Here is a 10,075-nt window from a genome sequence, read left to right as displayed (position 1 = left end):
AACATGGTTTGCTGCATCCCTGGGTGGTACAAACAGGTAATGTGCTTGGTTAACCAAAAGGCTGGTGGTTTGAGTCTGCCGAGAGGTGCCTCAGAGGAAAGGACTGGTGATTTGCTTCTGAAAAACCAGCCATTGAAAACCGTATTCTGACACATATGGGATTACCATGAATCAGAGTCGATAACTGATTTTGGATGGTTTCTGCAAGGACCTTGGTTCTACAAATACAGAGTCCCTAATTACTCCCAGATCATGCATTCAGCTGCCTAAAGCCTCCATAGCTGCCTCCAATGTGCCACTTGTATTGCAGAGACTTACAGGGAGAGGGGATTGGCAGAAGCAAGAGTTCCAGTGGGAGAGAACTGAGCAAGTGAGTTCAGAAACCAGGACACACCATTTTTCCAGCAGTATGTGTTCACTTCATGTCTGTGTTCCATTTTGATGATTCTCACAATATTTAAAACCTTTTCATAATACTATTGCACACCAAATAGACTGTTGTTGTTAAGTGCTGTTGAGCTAGTTGCAACCCACAATGACCCTGTATCAGGTTTCCAAGGAATGGCTGGTGAGTTTGAATCGCTGACCTTGTGTTTCAAACTGAACTTCTGGTCCAGTGCTTTATCCCACAGTGCCACACCAGGACTCCTAATAGACTAAAGAATGGTGCAAACATCACTTTTATATGCACTAAGAAACCAAAAAACTTGTGTGACTTGCTTTATTGCTATACTGTCTTTATTATGATGGCCTGGAGTCAAACCCACAATATCTCTGAGGTATGATTTGTAGGTCTGGACACAGAGAGGAAAAACACTTGCTTTGTGAATGTTGTGGCTGGGGGGAAGCAGTGCTGGGAAGCCAAGTTTGGAAATGCTTTTCTTACCAGAGCATGAAAGTAGGCATGAGAGAAGCTAGAAATCATCCTGTTTTATATAAAGTACCAACATTGTGTCTAAAAGCATGGAGAGACACTGTTAGCAGGGTGAGTTGGAAGGTCTGAAAGGGAGGGATGGTTTCCACATCATTCCTATCACAGCCATACAAACATTGGGTTTGGATGCTGTACTTAAAAATCATACATTTCAAGATGTCTTTGTGCAGGGTAGGATTCCTGGTGTGGCGCTGTGGGCTACTGCGACAGATTTCAAAGCTATTTTAACTACAAGGTTGGTAGTTCAAGCTCACCAGCTGCTCCTCGGAAACCCTATACAGGGTCAATATGGGTTGGAACCGACTGGACGGCACTTAACAACAGCAACAAAATGTGCAGGGTGGAAAAGGGTAGCCAAAACTTTGCAGGTCCAATCCACCCAGAGGCAGCTAGAAAGAATAGGACGGGGATCTACTTCTGAGACACCAGCCACTGGAAACTCTGTGGGGAAGAGTTCTATCTACTCTTGCACACATGGGGTCACCATTTGACTCAGTACTATCTGATTTTTGTGTTTTAAAAAAATAAAATAAAACGGCATCTCACTGTGTTTTCTGTAAAGGTTTATATAGCAGTTTAGGTTCCCATTCAACAATTTCTACATAAATTGTCCCATGGCAGTGGCTACATTCTTCATGATGCATAAACATTCTTATTATTTACATCTCGTCTGCTTGTTTGTGTTTTCATTCACCTGCCCCCTTACTTTCTCATCTTTATTTTAAAGTAACAACTGACTGTTTAGTCTCATACAGATTTTTTTTTTTTTTATAAAGTAGTACAGTACTTAAGGTGATCTCAGGGGTTAGTTTCCAGCTTAGTTTAAATATCCCAGGGCAGTAGTCTCAGGGAGCACCCCCACCCCCCTCCAATCTCTGCTGGTCCAGTAAATCTGAAATTTTTAAGAATTGGAGTTTCTGTTCCACATTTTTCCCCATGTGACAACTGATTTTTATGTGCCTTGGTCACGCTCCATACTTGTCACTCACTCCAGGATCTAACATGCATTTTTTAGACATTTTAACTTGAAAAACAATGCAAACAGACCTTATCAGCATTTGTTTCTGAAGAAAGTAGATCAAAGCTAACCATCCCTGCTGTGAGGCTGCCACCTTTTACTACTTCAAACCCTCCAACACCCTACTTTACCCTGTTTATGTGGCTCCTCCTGGACACTGTGCCCTTGGTCTAAGCATGGGCTGGAATAGTCATTGAAATACATCTTTTGGAGGCTGGGCAGTAGTGGTCTCCACATTCTTTTTGTGAACAATCTTGTTGTTTTGGTTTCAGGATGGTGATCAACACCTAGAGCAATATTATCATGTTCCAGTTTGAGCATGTAAAGTGGCAGCACTCTCAGGAACAAATGAAACAAAAGAAGAACAAGGACAGAGAGGAGGAAAAGGAAGACAGTGGTCTCGCTGATGCTGTGTCTAACACTCAGGTTCATAGTCTACGGAATGCTGTATCCAGTAAACAAACTGTGTCCCATCAGCCTCTCTCCCTTAAACCTCACAAGCCTCATCTTCTCCTGAAGGCAGCCATGTTATCCACAGGTAAAAGAGTTCAATCCCAGGCAGTTTCAGCGGGACAGGTGAAGGGTTTCTTAAGCATTGTTTTAGCCAGTGTTTGGTTTCTTGATCATTTACATCCTAACCTTTCAGGAAGGTGGAAACCATTCTCGTCCATCCACCAAAAAATTTGGTAAGCAGGAAGCCTGTCCTACTATTTTAAACAGAATAAAATTTTTGAACAGTAGATAAAACTATGCCTCAATATGTGCTATTAAACAACAACAACAACAAATTCCAAATACATATTATATAACTATTTCGCTGATACAAAGATGAGAAGTTGCTATAAGCAGAAAAAAAAAGAGTATTAAACACATATCATTAGACCTCGGAGATAAAATGTATATACTTGAAAATATTAGTTATAAAGTCTGTGTGTGTGTTTGTGTAGTATGTAGGGGGCATGTCCAGGTCATTTATAAGACACCCAAAGAATAAATTATGTTGTGTTAGAGTAGCCAGATTTCTTCCTTTGATTTGCCCTATATTTGGCACCATTAATTGGATCTATAACTCTATTGTTAAGTGTCGTCGAGTAGGTTCTAACTCATAGCAACCCTGTAGAGCATTTCCAAGGAGCAGCTGGTGGGTTTGAACCACCAACTTTGTGGTTAGTAGTCCAGTGCTTATCCTATAGTGCCGTACCACAACTCTGAAGTTGGTAGAATTCTTTAGTGTCTTCATCCTATAGTGCCACAGAAGACTAATAGATCCCTACCAAGCATGTTATTGTTGTTGTTGTCAGGTGCCATCGAGTTGGAATCGACTCAGCGACCCCATGCACAGCAGAACGAAACAATGTTCAATCCTGAGCCAACCTCACTACTGCTGCCACACTTGACACTATCAATGATGCCACTTGGCTGATCCATCTCATTAGGGGTCTTCCTCTCTTTCTCTGACCCTCCATCTTACCCAGCATGACATCCTTCTCTAGCGACTGTTCCTTCCTGACAATATATCCAAAGTATGTGAGACGAAGTTTAGCCATCTTGGCTTCCAAGGAGCACTCTGGCTGCACCTCTTCCAAAACATATTAAACCAAAAACAGTTATATATTTTATATGAGATGAGAACCAAGAATGCTAGATAATGCCTAAAGTTTGATAATTAGCAGGAAAAGTGAGTGGGAGGGGAGGCAGGCAGTGCTCTAGAACTTAGATTCTAGTTGACTACTTAGTTTCATATGATAATACACAATAAGATGATATTTTGAATGAAGTTAGTCTAATTATTAGCTACATCCCAATTATTCAGAGCTAATCTGGTACGTAGTGGTTACGAGTCAGGCTGCGAACTGCAAGGTCAGCAGTTCGAAATTACCAGTGGTTCCACGGGGGAATGATGAGGCTTTCTGCTCCCATAAAGATTTATAGCCTCAGAACCCCTGTACAGGTTGCTATTAATCAGAACCAACTCCATGGCACATAATCACCACCACCACCACCCAAAGGAGATCTGGTAGTGTAATGGTTATGAGTTGGGCTGCTAACCTCAAGGTCAGCAGTTCGAAACTACCAGCTGTCCCATGGGAGAAAGATGAGGTTTTCTGCTCCTGTAAAGATTTACAGCCTCAGAAACCCTGTGCAGGGTTGCTATGAGTTGGAACCATCTCCACGGCACATAACTGCCATCACACAGCCTCCCAATCTTAATTTCTCAGCATTAATAGTACAAACTCCAATTCAAGAAATGTTAGAATCATCCCGGAGAGATAGCAAGAAGAAAGCTTGTCCTGTTTTTAAGGAACCAAGTGACTTGGATGATGGGCAAGAGAATTTGGAAGCAAAATCCATGGCAGGAATAAGATGAACGGTAATAACTTTGCTCTGAATTATTGTCAAGAATTCATCTCTCTCTCTGTATTTTAGTTTTTATTAGTAGACAGGTTACTCTTAAGAGTCATTGCTTTTCCTAATTCTCCCCTTACTAACTTGAGGCCAGAGAACCAGAATCTTTTTAAGATCTGAATTTCTAGTTTTGTACTCCTAGACTACCATGTCATCTGCCACCGGGCCTTTCACTGCCTGGACTGTTGCTATCAGTGTGAGTAATGGGCACAACAGAAGAGACAAGAAGCTGTCAGGGCTGATTTCAGAGAGGTTTTTAGGAGATTTGATGAAGGAGGAGGCCCTGGGTGGTACAAGGGCTAATGGGCTCAGCTGAGCTCTTCAACTGAAAGGCTGAAGGTTCGAGTCTACTCAAAAGTAAGAAGAAAGGGCTGATGATCTACTTCCAAAAAGTTAACCATCGAAAACACTACAGATTCCAGTTCTACTCTCATACATATGGGGCCACCGTGACTTGAAACTAATTGAAGGGCGCCTAGTGTGGATGAGGGAGGTGAGAGATTGGACGGTTGTTATGTATGTGAGATAAAGGAGATGGGGATGGGGATTTTAAGAAGAGTTGCTGGACATCATGAATGGGCTGTCCTTTCTGTTGTTTTGAAAGGTGTGAGCAGACATTGAAAATGCCTTTCAAATACTTTTGGCTAATATAACAGTGTTTCATTGAATTGGACTTCCTGTAAAGGTGGGGGCCAAAACAATTATGCTTTATGAGGGCTAAACTAGCAATGGACATCTTTGTGTCTACCTATGTCTGTGTTCTCATACAGGTATTATCTGTGGGATAAAGTCCTGGAATTGCTGAACCAAAGGATGAATGTATTTAAAAGTTAGAGTTTTCTGTGATTGTTTATTTTTAGAATGCTATATCAATTTACATTCTTAATTTAAGAGCTCCCCAAAGCAGATCCACTGCTGGGTATTAGCAATCATTTAGTACTCGCTAATAAGGAGCTCTGGTAGCGTAGTAGTTATGAATTGGGCTGTGAACCTTAAGGTCAGCAGTTCGAAACTACCATCCACTCCGTGGGAGAAAGACGAGGCTTTCTGCTCCAGTAAAGATTTACAGCCTTGGAAACCCTGTACAGGGTCACTATGGGTTGGAACCGACTCAATGGCACTTAACAACAACAACAACAACAACAACAATAACAATATCCTAGTGCGGTGCTGTGGGTTAATGCACTGGACTGCAAAATCTCTTTGAGCTGCAAGGTCAGCAGTTCAAGCTCTTCAGCTGCTCTTTGAAAACCCTATATGAGGTTGCTGTGGGTCATGGAATCCACTGGAAGGCACTTAAAAACAACAAAATAATCATAAAAATGATATTGCATTTCTTTAAGGTTAATCATTAGCAAACTAAATGCCCATCAACAGACAATGGCTAAGGAGATAATGAGGGGGTAAAACATACTACGGAATACTATACAACAGCTAAAACTTATGTGACAAGCATCCAAAATGACTTGTAAATTTACACAATATATTATGATTTGAGTAAAGACAAGTTAGTGAGCATTGTGCTCATCACAATTTTTTTTAAATAAAAGGACAAAAACTGTATGTATACAAAAGTACTCACTCATCTTTCTACTTAAAATGTCTTCTTAACTAATACAGAAATGCTTTATCATACTCCCTAACATGAAGGAGCTCTGGTAGCATAGTGGTTACATGTTGGACTGCTAATCACTAGGTCAGCAGTTCGACTCCACCATCTAATCCACAGGAGAAAGATAAAGATAAGCTTTCTGCTCCCACAAAGATTTATAGCCTCAGAAACCCCATGCAGGTACAGGGTTGCATGAGTTGGTATTGACTCAAAGGTACACAACCAATCAAACCAATTCCCTATCATATTTGTAATATAATTATGTTTAATTAACTCATGATGAATCATTAAGGGTGGAATTAAAACATAATGGAATTTTCCCACAAGCTTTTTGAAGCCCACTCGTATTTTAGCAGTTTCTACTGGGAAGAAGTGAGGTAGAGTTTGACATTTTAATTTCATTCCGTTTTAAATTTATTTAATTACCAAAGTCTGGGTTTGGGAGGTGAGGATTGAAGTTTCATTGCATCCTAATATGTCTATATGGGAGTGTGGAGGCTCCAAAAGGTAAGCATTGAACTGCGAACCACAGCGTCTGCAGTTTGAGCTCTCAAGCTGCTCCATGGCTTTTTGCTTCTGAAAATATATTAAAAATAAAAAATAAAAATAAGAAAAGAAGCCTCTAAAACTGTATATAGCCAGGGTGGGGGATGTCCAGTCCTCAGGCCATATGAGACCCGCAAAATCATTTCATCTGGACCTACCAAAGCAACTTTGGTTCCAGCCATCCCATTGTTGTTGTTAAGTGCTGTAGAGTCAGTTCTGCCCCTGTAGAGGGTTTCTGAGGAGCAGCTGGTGAGTTTGAACCATCAAACTAACACATTTGGGGTGAGTTAATTAAAGGTTAGACCAAATATAGCAGGCTACATTTTAAGTTGATAATTTTGTATGGCCCACAAATCATGTTATACATTTTGGCAGAAAAAAGGTTCCCACCTCTGCTATACAGGGTTGCTATGAGTAGGAATCAACTTAAAGGCACTTATCAACAACAAAATATGCCCATATACAAATACTCTTAGGATTAAACCTATCTGTTTAAGGACAGTGATATGTCGAACACTGAGTTTTATTTGTTGGTTATAGATTGGTGGTGTTTGGCATACTGAGTTTTAATTGCTAGGTTGTTCTTGTTGTTAAGTACTGTCGAGTCAATTCCAACCCATAGCGAACTGCATAGTGTTTCCGAAGCTGTAAATCTTTACGGGAGCAGAAAGCCTCATCTTTCTCCCATGGAACCACTGGTAGTTTCAAACTGCTGACATTGCGGTTCACAGCCTGATTCGTAACCACTACACTACCAGAGCTCCTTAATTTCTAGGTTAGTGAGGCAAACGACTTTGGTTTTCCAGGGCTCAGTTACTTCTTTTGTAAAACGGGGATAATGTTTCTATAAAGATAATCTGTGATGTGTTATAAAGATTGAAAAACCCAAGTAGGAGAACCATAATATGTTTTCTCCCTTGTGAAACCATCTTTGATAAGTTGAGGGTCTTGGGCACCTTGGAGGCCTTGCCCATGATGTAATAAGCTGCTTTCTAAAGAGACAGGTGAGAGTTTATACATTCTAGTGAGTGTTTGTCCTCATCTGTGAATCTGTGCCCACTGTTATTGTTCAAAATATTTTGGAAACTCCTTTTTCAAATCTGCCTTTTAGCCATGTAGTGATATTTTACATTACTCAGGAATGACATACGTAACACTAGTTTGGTTTGGGAAATATCCAAAGATCATTTGGAGTCCAAATTGATTAGTAAGGTGGAGACCAAACTCTGCAATACAATTTTGTGTTTAAAAAGCTTTTTAGAGCTATGCTTTGTAGGGTCAATTCACTCTTGGCCAGAGACAAATGAGTCCAGACTCTGCCCCTTGAGGTTACAATGTGGTATGTTAAGGAACCCTGGTAGTGTAGTGGGTTACAAGCTGAGCTGCTAACCTCAAGGTCAGCAGTTCAAATCTATGAGTGGCTCCATGGGAGAAAGATGGGGCTTTCTTCCCCCGTAAAGATTTACAGCCTCAGAAACACTGTTTAGGGTTGCTGTGAATTGGAACAGACGTGGTGGCACGTAATAATACAATATGACAAGGAATATGACAGAGAATGCCTGTGTTAGTTGAGCAAAAAACATTTTAAAGGGAAGGTGAACAAGAGAAAAAAAATTGCAGGGCATACTTCTCTCTGACCATTCAGAGTCAAAAGCCCAAATACTATACATCTGGTATCCACTATTAAAGCTAGATATTAAGACATTTTATCTCATCCATAGACACATTTGGGAACTACAGTCCATTAAGAAACTTAAGAGATTAGCAATAGAAATTTATCATTAGAGTTTTACTGGGCGCCCTGCCCTTCTGGTCCAAACCATTGTAAGAACGTTGTTATTGCTAAGTGCCATCAAGTTTGTTACTACTCATAGTGACCCTGTATGGGATTTCCAAGGAGTGGCTGGTGGGCTTGAACCACCAACTTTGTGGTTCAAACGGACCCTGCTTATCCTATAGTGCTCCACCAGGATGGAATTTTTGTTTTTGACCACGTGATATAATTTCTTTCATTTTAATTGTTATAGTTATTCCATGAAAATGACTTTAATAAGCACCACAATTCTCAAGAACCAAAAAAGTAGGTTTGTTATTTGATGTTCATAAGACACATCATAGGAGGAATGAAGGTCAAAGCCAAGTTTCAACAATGTGTGAAACTTTGAGAGAACCCATGCTTCCTTCATGTGCATCTACAGGTTAATTCACACTTGGGTATAATAACACCAGCATGTTTCTTAACAATGCTGTTAAGTGTCAGCATTTGTAGACATAAGGGATGTTTGCCTACAGATGGCATGGCTGTTGGGCTGCCAATATCTCCATTTGCATAGTGTAAGAATAGCTTTAACTTTTATACATAAGTACTTGCTCTTTTTCCTAGAAGGCTGACTTATTTTTGTCTTCTTCTTTTGCAAAAGCAGATGATGTGGGGAAAGCACAGAAAAAAAGAAAACAACTGGAAACTCCTATAGACTTGACCCACTGCTCAAAGATTAAAGGTTGGCATGTCCCTATGTCACCTGACCAACATCTCCTGACTGTCAATGCCCTGCAGCAAGCCCACAACTCAGGGTCATTTGCTTATCCTGGGAGACCCCAAGTCCAAGTCATTGATGCCTGGGGTTCTTCCATCTCCCATTCGAGGAAGGTTCTGAGTTTCAAAGGAAAATCACTTCAGCATGCCATTGAAGAGTTAAGGACCAGCAACCCCACCACAGAAGTGAAACAACCTACCGTGCCTCTAGAAATCCAGAAACTGCAGCCTAATCTCAAGAATTCTTTGCACAGTCCCAGAATTCAGTCCACCATACCCCAACCTATGATTATCTGCTCCAGGTTATTTGGCAGCTTCAAAGGCAAAGACCGAGTGCCCAATTGTTTTGAAGGGGCAGTGCGCAGTGCTGGCCACCTGACCAGCATGCTCGTCATCAGACCAAACCGCATGGCTGCTCCGCAAGTGAACACAGTGACCCAGCCTCTCAAGAAAGAATGGCCTCACTTCTACACAGCCCTCAATCCCTTTAGAATGCACACGGGGTTCATGCTGTTGACTATGAAGAAGGAGAAAGAGTACAGGGAAGCCAAGATGAAGGAATATCAGGCAAGTGAACCCACCATGGTAGTCGATCCAGAAAAAGCCAGCAAAACGGCCTGGCTCAGGAAAATCAAAGACCTGCCTATAGATAAGTACGAGAAGCAAGGGAAAAAAGCAGCACCTGAACTTGGACAAAACACATTTATCTGAACTAGGCTTGGGGAATTACAATAAACACAAAATCAAGTGGATGTTGGGGTTTGGCCTTCTGCTTTGTTTAGACCGGACATTGTGAGAACTTCTAATTATCTTCCTATAAGTCTAAGAATTGCTATTATCAAAGTGAGAAAACAGAGGGAGGCTGGAGGGATTGGCAGCTGTGTACTCCCACTGAGAACCATTCAATGAGACTTGGGTTGGAGGAAGGAGGGAGAGGTGGCCATTAGAAATTTGACACCACTCATTACCAACTTACAGAAACGGCTACAATCATACATTGACATAGAACTTCCAGAGGTTCAG

The 10,075-nt window shown here is 41.1% G+C and overlaps 1 pseudogene; it reads left to right on the top strand.

The window, feature by feature from the left end:
- LOC102821775 overlaps positions 1-9,763 on the top strand; it is an 11,074-nt pseudogene extending 1,311 nt beyond the window's left edge.
- The last annotated feature ends 312 nt before the right edge of the window (positions 9,764-10,075 follow it).

Source organism: Chrysochloris asiatica, unplaced genomic scaffold, assembly GCF_000296735.1.
Source record: "Chrysochloris asiatica unplaced genomic scaffold, ChrAsi1.0 scaffold00323, whole genome shotgun sequence".
NCBI classification, from domain to species: domain Eukaryota; kingdom Metazoa; phylum Chordata; class Mammalia; order Afrosoricida; family Chrysochloridae; genus Chrysochloris; species Chrysochloris asiatica.
This window is presented reverse-complemented; position numbering and strand designations above follow the sequence as displayed.